Below are 15,981 nucleotides of genomic sequence, written 5' to 3'. Positions count from 1 at the left end.
GTAGAATAACTCAAAGAGTTTCAACAATGATATTACTTTCATCTGACAACCCTGGCACTTCACCAATTTTTACCCAAAAATGGTGAAAAAATACTAAAATCTGACAACATTCTTCTTGAGCATGTGTAATAATTTTGTTCGCGACTGTACCTGTCTTGATAAATGTATGACATAGGTTATAATGACTTTTTGACATATTTCTACAAAGAGAATCAGGTCCAAATTATGATGGTAGGAAGTACTATTTCATACGAGTTTATTGATATTAGTTACAAACTGAAGTATGCAAGCGTTCCCTAGATAATAGGAATTTTCAAAACGTCAAGCCAGCGGGATCAAAGAACTGCCTTTATAACTTTGGAACCGTTGAAGTACTAATTTCGGTATTTTTCAGGGGGTGAGTACTATTTCGGTACTATTTTTTGGCGTTTAAATCAAAGCGAAAGACCTTGTCGTTAACTCTCGCCAAATTTCGCTCACCGTCAAGCTAGCAAGTGCAATAAAACATGGCTATAAATCCAGAACCGTGATGGTACTAATTTTTTTACAACAGGTACTATTTTTTTCAATAAGAGTACTATTTTTTGGTATGGTCAAAATATTTTTTCGTGCCCATTTTTTTTGAGGCCGCTAGCTTGACGCACATCGTATAATACTGGTTGAAATCGTTAAAAATATTTTCACGTACAGCCATTTGTTGTTAAAAAAGTAAATTTGTTATTTTTCTTTTGATTTAAAGGTCGCCTATTATTTTTTTTCGGTTTATTAGCCAATCTTTATTTCAAAATAAAACCTTTTTGATATGAAAATTTGATACGTACGTGTCTGTGCATAATTCGATGTGTGTTAATATAGGATGTCTATCTACCTATATATAATATACTTAATGGAAAGTTGTTGTTAAACTAGTTCATTGAATTTGTATACAAAAACGTCAATTATGTTGAAAGAACAATAAAGACTGTGATGTAGTTTCAGAACGCAGACTCAAATCAGTTGATAATTCAATTAAACCATAGTTTCTAACAAATCGAGTTCTACGCACGTTTGTTAGCTAGTTACATAAACTTATATATATAGTGGTTTAGAATGTACAGTCATGAGCAATATAATGTACCCACTTTAGGACTCTGTCGCACTAACATATTTGACATTTAGTGAGACTTACAGTTCAATTTGTCAAAAAAGTTAATGTGACATATGGTACCAAAGTGTATACATATTAATGCTCATGATCGTAGATAGGGGGGTGTAAATGTTGTTCAGGTGCTGATAAACTTGAGCATTCACTTGTAATGAGCATTTGTGCGAATGTTACAATACGAGAAAAATACGAAAACATTTTAGCGAGCATTCTATATCGAGCGTTTTTGCTTGGCTCGGCTTGTTGTTCTGTTACAAGTAAATGCTCAAGTCTATCAGCACCTTTAAATTAACATAAGTACCTAATATTTCTTATAGATACCTACATATAAAGTTGCCTGGAGTTTCGTTTTCTCAGTTGTCAACAGTCATGTGCCGTTCCCGAAATTAGACAAGCACAAACTTATTTAAAAGAACTTTAGTACCCAACCTTTAGGCAGACAAGACCAGAAAACCTACGCAGAAAACAAGGAAAAAAATTAAAAAAAAAAAAACAAAAATATCAGCCAATTGATGTCCTTGCTATAAAAGAGTTTTTACAACGGGAACATTCCCACATTACTGATTGCTAAGTAAAATAAAATTAAGTACTTAACTTGTAAATAAAATGACTTCAAAAATGTAGCTACAGAGGTTGCAAAAGAACGCGAGGAGTGGAAATCTGTTATTCCAGCCCTACATCCCAACAGGAGATAAAATTATTAGAAGAAGAGAGAGTTTAGGGGTGTAAGTATGTAGAGTGCGGGGTCCATTGATGTATGTTACTATACTGTGTCTGTCGATATTTTACTCGTATTTCAGTAGGTAAGCATCTATAGCAAAACATATACTATAATTTACACCTACACCATTCCAATACTAAGTATAACTGAGTTCTATACTACTACAGAACGTATGCAAACTATTTGTTTTCGCCGATGTCTCCGCTTCTCCGCGGAAAAGCGAATGATCCCAGTTGAAGGAAAGCGAGGCTGTAGAGCGCACGCAACCGTTGCGCGTCGCGAGTGCCGGTGAAAAAAGTAAAATTCGTTCGAAAACAGAATATAATTTTTAAAGTGACTTTTTAATTTGTGTTCCATTTGTGATTTGTTGTGTGTTGTTGTTTTGTTTCTGAACTTTGGAATTTATTTTCGAATTCGTGATTTATTCGCAGGTAAGTTTTTTTTTAAATTAATTTAATAATTCAATTATTTTCATTGCCCAACATTAATTAGTATTGTATTTAATTTTCAATATCGTCAAGTGTCCATCTATAATTATTTATACTCATGTAAATTGTCTTTTTAGATATAGAATCTACATGACAATAATCTTATTTAATAGTTTCAATTCGCAAATCACATAACCATGTTTTTTATGTAAACAAAAGTAGGCTTAATAAAATCACACAACCTGTAAGTAAGTATAACGTACAACTCATGCGGTACCGATCTATGGAAAAGCTTTAGGCAGTGGCTCTACTTTTTAATTCGCTTGCTCTACAGAAACGTTAGACATGGACATCAAATACCGTTTAGAAACACAACTTTAAAAAATAAAATAAAAGTATCTACCTAGTCATCACCATCATCTCTCTAGCATTATCCCGTTACTCACAGGGTCCGCGTACCTAATCTGAAGATTTGACAGGTACGGTTTTTTACAGAAGCGACTGACCCTCCAACCCGCGAAGGGAAAACCAGCCCAATACAGGTTAGGTCACATACCTCCGAAAATGCATTTCTCGGGAATGTGGGATTCTTGTCGATGTTTTCCTTCACCACTGAATACGTGATAATCATTTATGATCCAAACATGAAATCGAAAACAAATTCGAAAATCATTGGTTTAGTCCTGTGCTAGAGAAACTGGATTCGAACCTCGATTCACGGACAAATAGCAGATATTTAATGCACTTAACTGATTTTATAATTATAATCTTTGTGTTAGTGTGCTTAAGCTGATGAAACTTTACATTACGATTTTACAAGATCTACATTTGAATTTAATATGCGTGTTTTCGTTAAGTAATCGTCGTAAGCAACGAAGCGTACCTATGTGTAGAAACATATTTAATATCTTCTTTTATCGTGTGTCAAATATCCAACGGATCGGTCTGTCGAAACCACGCTATTAACACTTAAGGACAGAACGTTTAATGACTTTCCCATTCCAAGGTGTCATACTACCTATTATGAACCATCAATGACCCATGGTGTCTGTCCGTGAAAGGGTTAAAGTGGTCACCCATCCAACAAAAGACCGCGGTCGAGTTTGTTTTACTTTTGATTGTTCTCCAGTGTGCGGGCTAAGGATTCCCCACTCTGGGGTTTTCCTCCAGTTTTTGGTATAATTAATTTGTAATCAATGTGTCTGCAGGATAAATCTTAAGTTTCCCTATTTATAATAATAAAAGTCCATTTATTATTTATATTATATAATTATTGAGAGGAAACTTATATCTTATGGTCAGTTATTTATTACTATTATCAAGTTTATTTATAGTTGAATTGTTTCAGTTGATTGACCTATTTATTAATAGACATTTTTTTATTTATTTAAAAGAGCTGCCAGATGGTTACTACTTACTATTATATATTTATGGTAAGTTATAATATTTTATGTGCTTGTTGTGTGTTGTTGTTGGTTAATGGGGTTGGTAATCCACCTCACAACCCACACGATAGAAGAATATTGTATGTATACTTAGGTTCAGGTATTTATTGTATGTTGCTTCAATTGTAGCTTTTTTATGCCTACACGCCTATCTGCTGTCGCCCAGTTTTTATGTTTATCTCTTTCCTAAATAAGTAAATAAGCTGAACCGTTTGTCTGTCTTGTGTTAGGCAATAGGGTTCCAAACTAGTCAAATCAGTTACTTTTTACTAAATGTCAAAACACGAAATTATGAATTTATAACTTACTTATTTATCTATGGATTTTAATAAAGAAAAACAATTAAGCCGTTGGTATCACGTTAAGCCGTTGGTCCCGGTTACTAATTACTGATGTACCTAAGTAAGTAGTCGTTACATGAGCCATGTCAGGGGCCTTTGGCGGCTCAATAGTATCCCTGACACCAGGGTTGATGAGGTTGGTACTCCACCTCACAACCCACACGATAGAAGAATAAAGAAAAATGTAATAACATGTGCGACATTTTGTCAAGTTTTTTTTTAATCACAGGTTACTTTTTCATAAAAAATCAGTCGAATATTTTATAAATATGGCTTCTGTAAGAGATAATTCTGCCAGTATCATTGAACCGTTTTGATCTTTCGAATAAAGTGTCTCATTTGGCTTTGTCATCTACCCTATTCTCCAACAATGGTAGTTTTTATATTGTTTTAACGCGACTTATTCTAGATTTGCCGCAAATGGCATTAACTTCTTGGCCGGACAAATGGGGAGCGCTGAGGGCTCTCATCCGGTATAACAAAGACAGCAGGCCTGAGGGTGCCCCCTGAGCGCGAACCTTGGCTCAGGGCACCCGGTATAGATTATAAAGCAAGAGTTCTGTGAATAAATACCATTCACACAGCTGTAAGGTTTTTGCCGTAAGATTTCGAGTCGGCAGTGAGAAGGTAGGTAAGCAATAAGCAAGATTTGTACTGATAAGAGTTGTGATAACGTTTATTGTTGAGGAAAGGCCACGTCACACGTTTGCTGACATGGTGGAGATTGGAAGGAATCCGAGATTGCATATGTGCTTGTCGATTGAACAATTGACCTCAAGTCCTTCTTCTATCGTGTGGGTTGTGAGATGGATTACCAATCTCACCAACCCTGGTCTCAGGGTTACTATTGAGCCGCCAAAGGCCTCTGACATGACTCATGTAACAACTACGTACTTGCATCAGTAAGTAGTAACCGGGATGAACGGCTTAATGTCCCTTCCGAAGCACGGATCGTCTTACTTTCGAACAATCATGTGAAGAGCCTGTAATGTTCTAACCAGACTAGGGATTTTTGTGATATGTTCCCACTAGGATTAGAACCCGGGTTCTCCGGATCTTGAGCCCAACACTCAACCACTGGACCACGGAGACCGTCAATCACGTATTCGAAGTGGTCGTAGAACTACTTGAATGGTAGCTAAGGTCTAATTAATTTGCTACTACTTATTTATTTATTTATAAAGGTACATACAACATTACAGTGTAACCCAATGCGCTGTTGACGAGAAAACAATATATAAAAAAACGAATATAAGTACAAAATAAGCAATGAATGAAAAAAGAAACAAAAAAAAAAGACTACAAATAACATGAAAAATACTAAAAATTCCAATTACTTAAGTATAAAATAATAAATGTAAACTATCACAGAAAAAAATATAAAGAAAAATAATAATAATAGAAAAATCAAATTATATCCGTTATTGAAGCCCAACTCCTCTTAGAGGAGACCTTGTATAGAGAACTTGTACAAGCATATAATAAGCATTACCGTGTATCCACTTTAGAACAATGTCGCATTAACATATTTGACATTTAGTGAGAATAACAGTTCACTTTGTAAAAATGTTAATGTGACATGGTACTAAAGTGTTACATATTAATAATGCTCGGGTGATAATTATTTCCAGTTTAACAATTTTTCAAAAACCAAAACTGTTTTTATTAGGTCCTAGAATATTCACTGTGGTCCTGTGGTGTGGTGTGGGGGGTGTTATGCAGTGTAGCACATTCCTCGCAGCACATTTATCGCTTGTTTTGTACGTAGAATGACCTCGCTTCGCTAAACCCTTTTCCACCAGAGCTGACCTGAGCGAGACTAGGAAAATGAAGTCATTCTATTGGTGGATTTTTTCCTCGCACACCGCTTAGCTACCTCGCACTTAGCTAGCTCTGGTTGAAAAGCAGCCTAAGGATTCCCGTGCTAACGTACATAATAGCACATTAATACGGAACCTATATATTATATACGGGTTGAGCAGGCGTTCCCACACAGGTTACTTCGGGTCATTATACAGGTTATAATTAGTCGGGGCAATTGTATGAGTTCACATGCGCGCGCGCCGGTACGTGAGCGTGACACATGCCTATTAGGCCATGTTTAAGATAAACAGACATATCTGACGCTCGTAATCAGTGTTGTAATCTGTAGCAGGGTGGGCAGAGGCAAAAGTCACAAGAAACAATATACAGACGCACTTGGTATGGTTACTAAGTTTATGGTAGCTGATATAATAGAATTATAATAATCATTAAATAATAAAGATTTTATTTACAGGCACGTAAAAACCCATTATCACAAACATATTGACACTAAGAAAAACATATCTTATCTAGCCTATTCGGTCCCACTGCTGGGCAAAGGCCTCCCCTTAATTTTTCCACTCCTCTCGACTTTGCGCGATCTCCGACCAATCCCTCCGATAAGCATTGAGGTCGTCACACCATCTTTTACGCGGTCTGCCTTGACTTCTATGCCCGACTTGAGTTGTCCAGCGGGTAACGACTCGTGCCCATCGCTCCGGATGCATCCGACAAACCTGTCCGGCCCAGTCCCACTTCAGTTTGGCTGACTTTTTACCTAAATCAGTGCTACCTGTTTTGGAGCGCAGTGTAGTGGTCCGGTCACGGAAAAACAAATTTTTACCCGGACTAAAATTAATTGAAAGAATTAAAATTTTTGTTCATTACATCTCAATGTGTGTGAAATCAGTTGGTAGAACGCTTGTCTCACACTTTGGGGTCGCAGGTTTGAATCCAGCATAGGCCTAAACCAATGATTGTCGAATTTGTTTTCCAATTCATGTTTGGGTCAAGTACTCAGCGGTGAAGGAAAACATCGTGTGGAAGCCCACATTCCCGAGAAATGCATTTTCGGAGGTATGTGACCTAACCTGTTTTCCCTTCGCGGGTTGGAAGGTCAGACAGGCAGTCGCTTCTGTAAAAAACCGGACCTGTCAAATCTTTAGGTTAAGTTAGGTTAGGTAAGCGGACCCTGTTTTAAAAAAAAATATTTTCTTTATAAGGCAACAACATATAGGTATGTGGCTGCAGTATTCATTTGTTTACCTTTAGATAACTACCACACTGACAACTTCATATTTAAGGAGTGTTTCATCCAAAATGAATCACTGTGTCAATTGTTTTTGGTTTATTTTCCAAATTGCATAACGTTGAGTATTAGTATTCATGTCACGGTACATTTTGTGACCTTCAGGACCTTGCATACTTGCGTTGTGACGATGATTTTATGTGGTGAAAAGCGAGAAGGAAAATATGTATGTTGATGTACCTATTTGTATGAATTGACAATAATTGTCATACACTTTTGAAGTAGTGAAAAGAAAAAACTGTAGAGATTATGGCCGGATCGTGAATTTGTGGGGCCCTGGGCGCTGAAACTACTTACGTGGGGGCATATCTTAATACTCAACTAAAAGCAAAAAATATTTTATCAGACATTTTTTTTCAAATTATGGTCTACTTTTTAGCGGGATCTGGGGGCCCCTTCTAACCCCGGGGCCCTGGGCTGCAGCCCAATCAGCCCATAGGTAGATCCGGTCATGGTAGAGATATGGGTGCCTTTCAAAGTGAAATTACTTATATTCTTTAAGATGTTTGGTTTTTCTTCATTAAAACTTGACAGATGAGATACACCTACCGGATGATATGATACCATCATATTTATGACGATATGGTACCTAGATGAGATGTACCTGTAATGTCTATGTGTATTGAATACTTAAGATAATAAATAAATAAATTTATTTCAGTACAAAGATACAGAATATATAAAAAATAGTTGCTTATGAGTACTTTTTGATAGGATAACATTAAAATAAATAAAAGGTGCAATAATTTCTAATAGGTACGTACTAACACATATTTTTGACGTGGCTTATTGTACATTTGCCGCAAAAGCATTAACTGCTTGGTCGGACAAATGGGGAACGCTGAGGGCTCTCACCCGGTACAACATTTAAGACAACAGGCTTGAGGGTGCCCAGTTGGTCGCAAACCTCCGCTGAGAGGATCATATTTTGAAAGAATTGATCGACCCACTAGGTCGATAGCGGTAAGCGCTGAATGGGGGAATAGGTACTAACGCACACTATCAATAGTATTCCTTTCTATTGAACGTAATTGATATTGTTTTAACACAATAAAATAATTAAAACACATAATAACGGGTTCTTACCGCGTTTAAATGGGGATATGAGACTGCCCGTAGAAAATTATGGATCTACCTACTCCACTCCAATCTCATCAGTCATCCCGTGATCATGGCACTTGCAACAGTGTCGAAATATCGGGAGTCTCATATCCCCATTTAAACGCGGTAAGAACCCGTTATTATGTGTTTTAATTATGATAATAACCGCGTAAACTTAAAACAATGTACAATAAAATAATATCAAAATCGAATCATAATAAACCATTGAGCCTATTTGTTGAGTCAGTCCTATTATGGGCTTTTGGGTGAAGTTGCATGTACATACATACATAAACTCACATCCGTAGTCCCTAATGGGGTGGGCAGAAGTAGTGGTGGGCAGGGAAAGAAAAAATATCGGGAAAATAAAACGCCCATAACAATTGTCCATCATGTCATTTCTAAAACACAATTCCTTTGTCGGATTTTGCGACATTCCCGGGAAGGCAAGCGGCTCAATGTGTGCAGGTTCTATGTGTGTTCTGCTTCCAGACTAAATTACAAATACAAATATACTTTATTGCACCAAAATAAAAGGAAATATTTACAAAAGACTTTTAAAGAAACCCTAAAAAAGACCATAACATACATAACATAAACAGCCTGTATATGTCCTACTGCTCTGCTGCTGGGTACAGGCCTCCCCTCAATCAACCGGAGGTTTATAGAGCGTACTCCACCACGCTGCTCCACTGCGGGTTGGTAGAGTTGTAATGTGTTACGGGTAAAAGCCGAGACTAACGGATCAACATGCCCTCTACGGAATCATCTTACTATTTCGGACAATCAGGTGATTCAAGCCTGTAAATGTGCTTACCAAACAAAGCCTTCATGGTCTAGTGGTTAGAGCGTTAGGGTCACGATTTGGAGGTCCGGTTTTGATTTCCGATGGGGCCGAAAAAAACAGTCCAAACTACCTATATTAACGTCTTCCATAAACCTCAAAGCATTAGAGTGCGTGCTCACTCATTGAGTAAGTTATCTCGGAGATCTCAACATTACTCCGTCCGTGAGACCTACTGACGATCTGTGATCGAGGTTACTGCGTGCTTTGTTTTGGTTCCGCCTGCGAGTTTGGGTTAGGAGAACCGACCCGTTAGTCGTCAGCTGGTGAGATAGATTCGGCGTTTCACACATACAGGGTGTTAGTGACATCGTAATGAAAACTTTGAGGGATGATTCAGACTATGATTCTGAGTTGACATGAAGTGGAATTTCTCGTCGCAAAAGCATGAAACTGAAAATAATAATAAAAAAAAATACATACATACATAAACTCACGCCTATTTCCCACCGGGGTAAGCAGAGACTATAGAATTCCATTTGCTTCGATCCTGACACACTTCTCTTGCTTCCTCCACATTCATCAATCGCTTCATACACGCACGCCGGTTCAGAGTAGATCGTATTGAACCGAAAAAAAAAAATACTTTCATGAATTTTCCGACAGGGAATTCCACTTGATATCGACTCAGAATCATGGTCTGAATCATCCCCCTCAGTATTCGTTATGGTGTCACTAACACCCTTTATAGTCATTTTTACTAACGTTATGGACGTAATGTGTTTTGCTCCGAAATAATCATAATTTTTACTAACAAGGAAAACTATGATCAATTAATAACACTATTTAAAGCACCACCAAAACTCCTTACAATAAAATTAAATAGCTAAACAGGAAGTAGTGATTACTATACGGACGGAAGCTGGTAATTGCCTGATGAAAAATGTTTACTGTAGGTAGGACGCGTTCTGGCGGGCTTACCCTTATCTGATGCAAATAAACGTAAAACGTAAGTTGCGTATATAGTGATAGGCGGAGGAGGTAAATGGTTTGTGATTACCCGGTCATCATCATCTCCCTAGCATTAACCCATTTTTGACAGGATCCACTTACCTAACCTGAAGATTTGACAGGTCCGGTTTTTTACAGAAGCGACTGCCTGTCTGACCTTCCAACCAGTGCAAGGTAAAACCAACGCAATACAGGTTAGGCCACATACCTCCGAAATGCATTTCTCGGCTATGTGGGTTTCCTTACGATGTTTCCTTCACCGTTGAGCACGTGATAATCATTTATGATCCTAACTTTAATTCGAAAACATTCATTCAAGTGCTGGATGCGAATCTGCACCCTCAAAGGAAGAGGCAAGCCGTATCTTACCGTCGGATGTTACCCGTATTTTGGAAAAATTCCCATTTGAAATTCAAATTCAAGGAGAATTGCGAGGGTAAATAAATGAGAATTTATCCAAAATAAATATTTCTTTTCTTACTCATAGATTAAGATACAAATAAGAATATTGAATATTGGATCTGTAGGTTTCCAGGACGCGTGCGCCCCCGCGTTTTGACTGGACGGCGTCGTAAGGTTCCTCCACAAAAAAAATTGGGATGGTGAAATGTCATTCCCATATATATTTTTATCACTGACTCTGTCGATTGTCATATTTTTTTTGGAAATTGGCCCTATCCCCTAGGTACATGCAAAATTTAATCTCGTAAATGAACCCAACCGGTAATAAACGTCTTATAAAACGTGGATAATAATCATTCTATTTAGACTACATGTTCAACACATTCCAAAAAAAGCAAATTAAGTGCAATCTCAACATTTCAGCGCAGTATGAAAGTAATGAGCATGTGACAGTTACGCCAAGATGGCGGCACGCATCCGCGCCTGCGCACTGCGCATGACTGGCCACGCGACAAAAACGCAGTTTTTTAATCCGATCGAGAAACCATCGTTTTTTCGACCCTCACCGCGACGCGATTAGTGCGATATCGAAACAATAGGCAAGCGGACAACTTAGTCAAATGAGATAGTTTTTACGAAACGTCAAAGCGATACATTTCTATGGAATTGGTATACTTAAGTAGAAATGCATATATTATTGATGAATTCGAAAACAAACTAAAAATCATTGGTTTAGGCCTATGCTGGGATTCGACCCTGCGATCACAAATTGAGAGTCAAGCGTAATTGAAACTCACGCTTATTTCCCACCGAGGTAAGCAGAGACTATGGAATTCTATATGCTTCGATTCTGTCATCTCTTGCTTCCTTTACTGTACCTTTTCTAAGGTCTTTTCAAATCTTGGAAACCACGTGATATCAATTATGATCTAAACATGAATTCAAGCCCATAAAGTCGAATTCAGTAGTTTAGTAGTTGAGCTCAAGCCGGGTTTCGAACCCAGGACATTACGATACTTACACGTAACGCGTTTTCCGAACAGAGCTATCACGGATTACAAAAAAAACAACTACAAAAATAAACATTTTACGGGCCGGAACAGCCGAAATAATCCTTGAAACATTTTCAGTCTCAATCAATCACATTGTCTACCAACTTTTATATTATTAATCAATCAACAGTTTCGGCTACTCAATAAAAGTCAACGAAAAGTCCAGAGTCAACGGTTGATTCAGAAAAATGTTATCATTCTCCCGTCGGATGCAAGCTACATCTGTTTTATTGAAAATGGCGCGTAAAGTCGGCCATTTTTAATCGGAACGTTATCGACTGTAAAAACTTCGTGATCATAATTTATTACTTTTTTAAGGGGCTACTTCCTTTCTGTGTGACGTCATCTATCTTTGTAAAGTTGGTAAAAATAGTTTTCTTCTTCTATCGTGTGGGATGTAAGGTGGATTACCAATCTCATCAACCCTGGTGTCAAGGTTACTATCGAACCGCCACAGGCCCCTGACATGACTCATATAACGACTACTTACTTACATCAGTAAGTAGTAACTGGGACCAACGGCTTAACGTTCCATTCAAAGCACGTATCGTCTTACTTTTGGACAATCGGGTGATCATCATCATCAGCCGTACGACGCCCACTGCTGGGCATAGGCCTCCCCCAAGGATCTCCACGACGATCGGTCCTGCGCTGCCCGCATCCAGCGGCATCCCGCGACCTTCACCAGATCGGATGATCAGCCTGTAGTAATGTCCTAACCAAACTAGGGATCACAAAGTGATTTTTGTGATATGTCCCCATTCAAACCCGGGTCCTCCGGATCGTGAGCCCAACGCTCAACCACTGGACCACGGAGCCGTTGGTAAAAATAGTAAGTATTTATTTTACCGGATGTTTATTTAGTACTATGAGTAACATTTTTGACAAGTTACGTAAAACGTTGCGAATAAGAAATGTTATCATAAACAATGAATTCATTGTCTGCAGATAAGATTATGTTGACGAGTTTTTTAGTAGGTAGGAGTTTTTTCCGATAACGCCCGAAAACGGACGATCAACTGACGAGTCCGAACATGTTTGAATTTTTTGTCAGTTTTACCCGCTTCTTTCTGCGATCGAGTAGTGTTTTGGTGTTATGGTTACACCGGCAACGGCCGTTATCGTCTGCAGTGTATTCAGTTGATCGTCCGAGACAGTCGTCCGAACAGCTCCGACCCGAAAACGGCCGACGGATCGGTTTTGGTGTACGCGAACCGTTAGTCCGATTACCGGTTGGTGAACTGTCAATGACTGTTGTTGACAGAAACATTATTGTTACCCAATACTCTACCTAACAAACCAAAAGACCGATTTAATTCACTCTCATTGATGTCTTCATATGCAATTCTCGTCGTTTAAAGTAAGTATGTACTATTGACTTGGTTTATTTGAAATAGGTTCATAATGTATATAAATATACAAAGCATCACGCCTATATCACCGATGGGGCAGACAGAGGTGTAAAACACCTCGCCAGCTATGTTTCATCATCATCAGCCCATTAACGTTCCCACTGCTGGGGCACGGGCCTTCCCTATGGATGGATAGGGAGATCGGGCCTTAAAACATCACGCGGGCCCAGTGCGGATTGGTGGTTATTAACGACGACTGCTAATGCACCCGGGACCAATGGCTTAACGTGCCTTCCGAAGCACGGAGGAGCTCGAGATGAAAACTTTTATGTTAAACCTTAAACCCATCCTATGACCGGCCGCTAGATTCTATAAATATTTTATTAATATCGAATAATCTCGATTAATCTCGGAACTATGCGAAAACTATGCCACTATGAAAACATTCGACGATTATTTTTACTTTCATCGTATATTATCATTATCAGTCACAGACAATACCGTCTAATGACCTTTGCGTGTTTTAATTAGCAAAAGAGTTTCACAAGGAAGCTCTTATGCTTCGCTTCGTTGATTTTCCGTGAGATAGAACTGTGTCGTATTGTTCGGAACTTTGTAACAAACATAGTTGAGGTAATGAAATATTTTGCTAAATACTTCCTTTTCGTTAAACTGAATTGTTTGCATGACAATGTTTTTTTCCTGAGTACATCGTGCTTCAAATGTTTCAAGGAAATCATAATTTATGCGTCAGGTAAAGTAAAATGTCTTTTATTAATAGTGAGTACAAACATAGTAAGCTCGGTGACGCGTGGATACTTAGTTCAACTTACGATGGATGTACCTCTGACTACCCCCAATTGGGACATAGTTGTGAGCTTATGTGCGACATGTGAATATTTTATGCTTATTAGGTACAGTCATGAGCAATATCATGTACCCACTTTAGAACTCTGTCGCACTAACATATTTGACATTTAGTGAGACTTAAAGTTCAATTTGTCAAAAAAGTTAATGTGGCATGGTACCAAAGTGTATACATACATATTAATGCTCGTGACCGTACTTACTAGCAACTCGAACCAGAGCCCTTAGCCAAATTACACACGATATTTTTTTTTTAATTAAGATGGGTTGCTCTTGACTTCGTTCTTCCACGAGGAGAAGAAGAGATCGTCGTTGGAACGAGCTTACCCAGAAAATGCCTATTCACCCGTGATTTAAAGGACAATCAACAGTGACAATCGACAGTGTTAGTGTTAAAAATATTGTCAATTTTACATGTCACCTTATGCAACCCGATAATACAAACAGGTAAGCGGACCCTGTGAGAAACGGGATAACGCTAGGGAGATAATGACCTACAACGGGAATATTTCCAATTTGGGAACAAAAACAAAAAACTCTTTAATAGTAAAGATACTGATTGCTTTTGTTTTTAAATGTTCTTTCTTGTAAGTATTCTGATTTTATTCGCCTAAAGGTTAGGTAAAAACCTTTTTTTACATAACTTTTGCGCCTTCTGTGTGTGTGACGTCTGACTCCCATACGATTGAAGACTAAAGTAAGACCGAGGGGTTGAGGTAAACCTAGCTCAGCCGCAGGTGGGGAGCGGAGAGTTGCCGTTCTATACGTAGTATTATTCCTTATTCTAATTGAGGGACTTTGTAGGCCAAATTCCTCTAAAACAATATAGATGGCGCTGTACAGTTTTTCCTTCGTTTAATCTTCTACTTTCATGGATAACTGACATCTGCATCTTTTGTCTTTGCTTTTGGGTATAAATGATGACCCTTTTTATTACACCGAGGTACAATTACAACTTCCACCCATTATTATTCTGATCAAAATAAAGAGAAGCAATATAGATAGCAACATCATTCTATACATAATGCGATCCAAATATCAAGCAACAATTAGTGAAATATATATTCAGCTATTACATTACATTTTTGAATTATTATGCAACCCAGCAATGAGAAAATAGGTTATTATCACGTTTAAAATAGGGCAGTGGTTTCCCTCTTGCCTTCCGCCCCGCAGTACTCTGTCTGATGCAAGACGCAATCATGCTGCACCGACAAGAGCGTGGCTCTTAAATTAGTGATGATGATCGGGTGTTTGGAGAACGTCGATTGGAAAGGCCCTCATTGAAAGAATGACATTATAAAGGAAAAAAAAACAAGAAGAAAAAAGGTTTTGTTCAGCGAACATAGCTAATACGATACAAAGCAAATGTTGTAAACAAGAAAAACATTTTTTTCCGTATATTGATATCTATTAACATGAACTATAACGTTTCCTTATGTATGACGCATTTTATGTCTTATTTAAGACCTAACACCGTACAAGTCTTATCTCAGCCGTATTGAGAATATTTTTCTCTATAAAAGGTGTGACACCACTTGTTTGGACTGCCGTTACCTTTTGTGTTGCCTGCGTTTTATTATGTTATTTACGACAGAGACAAATGACGAGATAGATAAGATGAATAACTAGTGACTAACACCCTTATTCTGAGATGTCAACTCGAAACTCGAACGGGCTCTGTGGTCCAGTGGTTGAGCGTTGGGCTCACGAACCGGGTTCGAATCCCGGTGGGGACATATCACAAAAACCACTTTGTGATCCCTAGTTGCGTTAGAACATTACAGGACATGTCCGAAAGTAAGATGCTCCGTGCTTCGTAAGGCGTTGGTCCCGGTTATTACTTACTGATGTAAGTGAGTAATCGTTACATGAGCTATATCAGGGGCCTTTGGCAGCTCAATAGTAACCCTGACACCAGGGTTGTTGAGGTTGGTAATTCACCTCACAACCCACACGATAGAAGAACTCAAAACTTCATCCACTCGACTCGGCCTCAGCTAAAGAGACGTCCACGACTTGAGGATTTTAGTCTCTGGAGTCGGGCATTATACTGTCAACAAAATAATACGAAAACAATGACTTTTGCCTCCAATCAACCTCACTGAAGTAAACTCAAGATAAGGTTGGGCAGACGTCTAAGAATACCGATTCTGAGCTGATTCTCATTTTGAGTAGTCTTTCTTAAGGTCGCTTAAACTGAGGACGCAGAGGAAAGTTC

The 15,981-nt window shown here is 38.3% G+C and overlaps 1 protein-coding gene across 4 annotated transcripts in view; it reads left to right on the top strand.

Annotated features, from left to right (window-relative positions):
- Nucleotides 1-2,108: 2,108 nt before the first annotated feature.
- Nucleotides 2,109-15,981, top strand: part of LOC126367297 (adhesion G-protein coupled receptor G2-like) — a 57,623-nt gene continuing 43,750 nt past the window's right edge. For 3 of the 4 annotated variants that reach the window (XM_050010749.1, XM_050010748.1, XM_050010746.1), the window contains exon 1: nt 2,109-2,296. The gene's annotated coding sequence lies outside the window, so the exon portion shown is untranslated. Of the gene's footprint in view, nt 2,297-12,556; nt 12,902-15,981 lie in introns of those variants that run through there. The other variant, XM_050010747.1, reaches the window with a different exon arrangement.

The sequence above is a fragment of the Pectinophora gossypiella genome, chromosome 6, assembly GCF_024362695.1.
Source record: "Pectinophora gossypiella chromosome 6, ilPecGoss1.1, whole genome shotgun sequence".
Lineage (NCBI taxonomy): Eukaryota > Metazoa > Arthropoda > Insecta > Lepidoptera > Gelechiidae > Pectinophora > Pectinophora gossypiella.
Note: the sequence above shows the minus strand (reverse complement) of the source record. Positions and strands in the feature narration are given on the sequence as shown.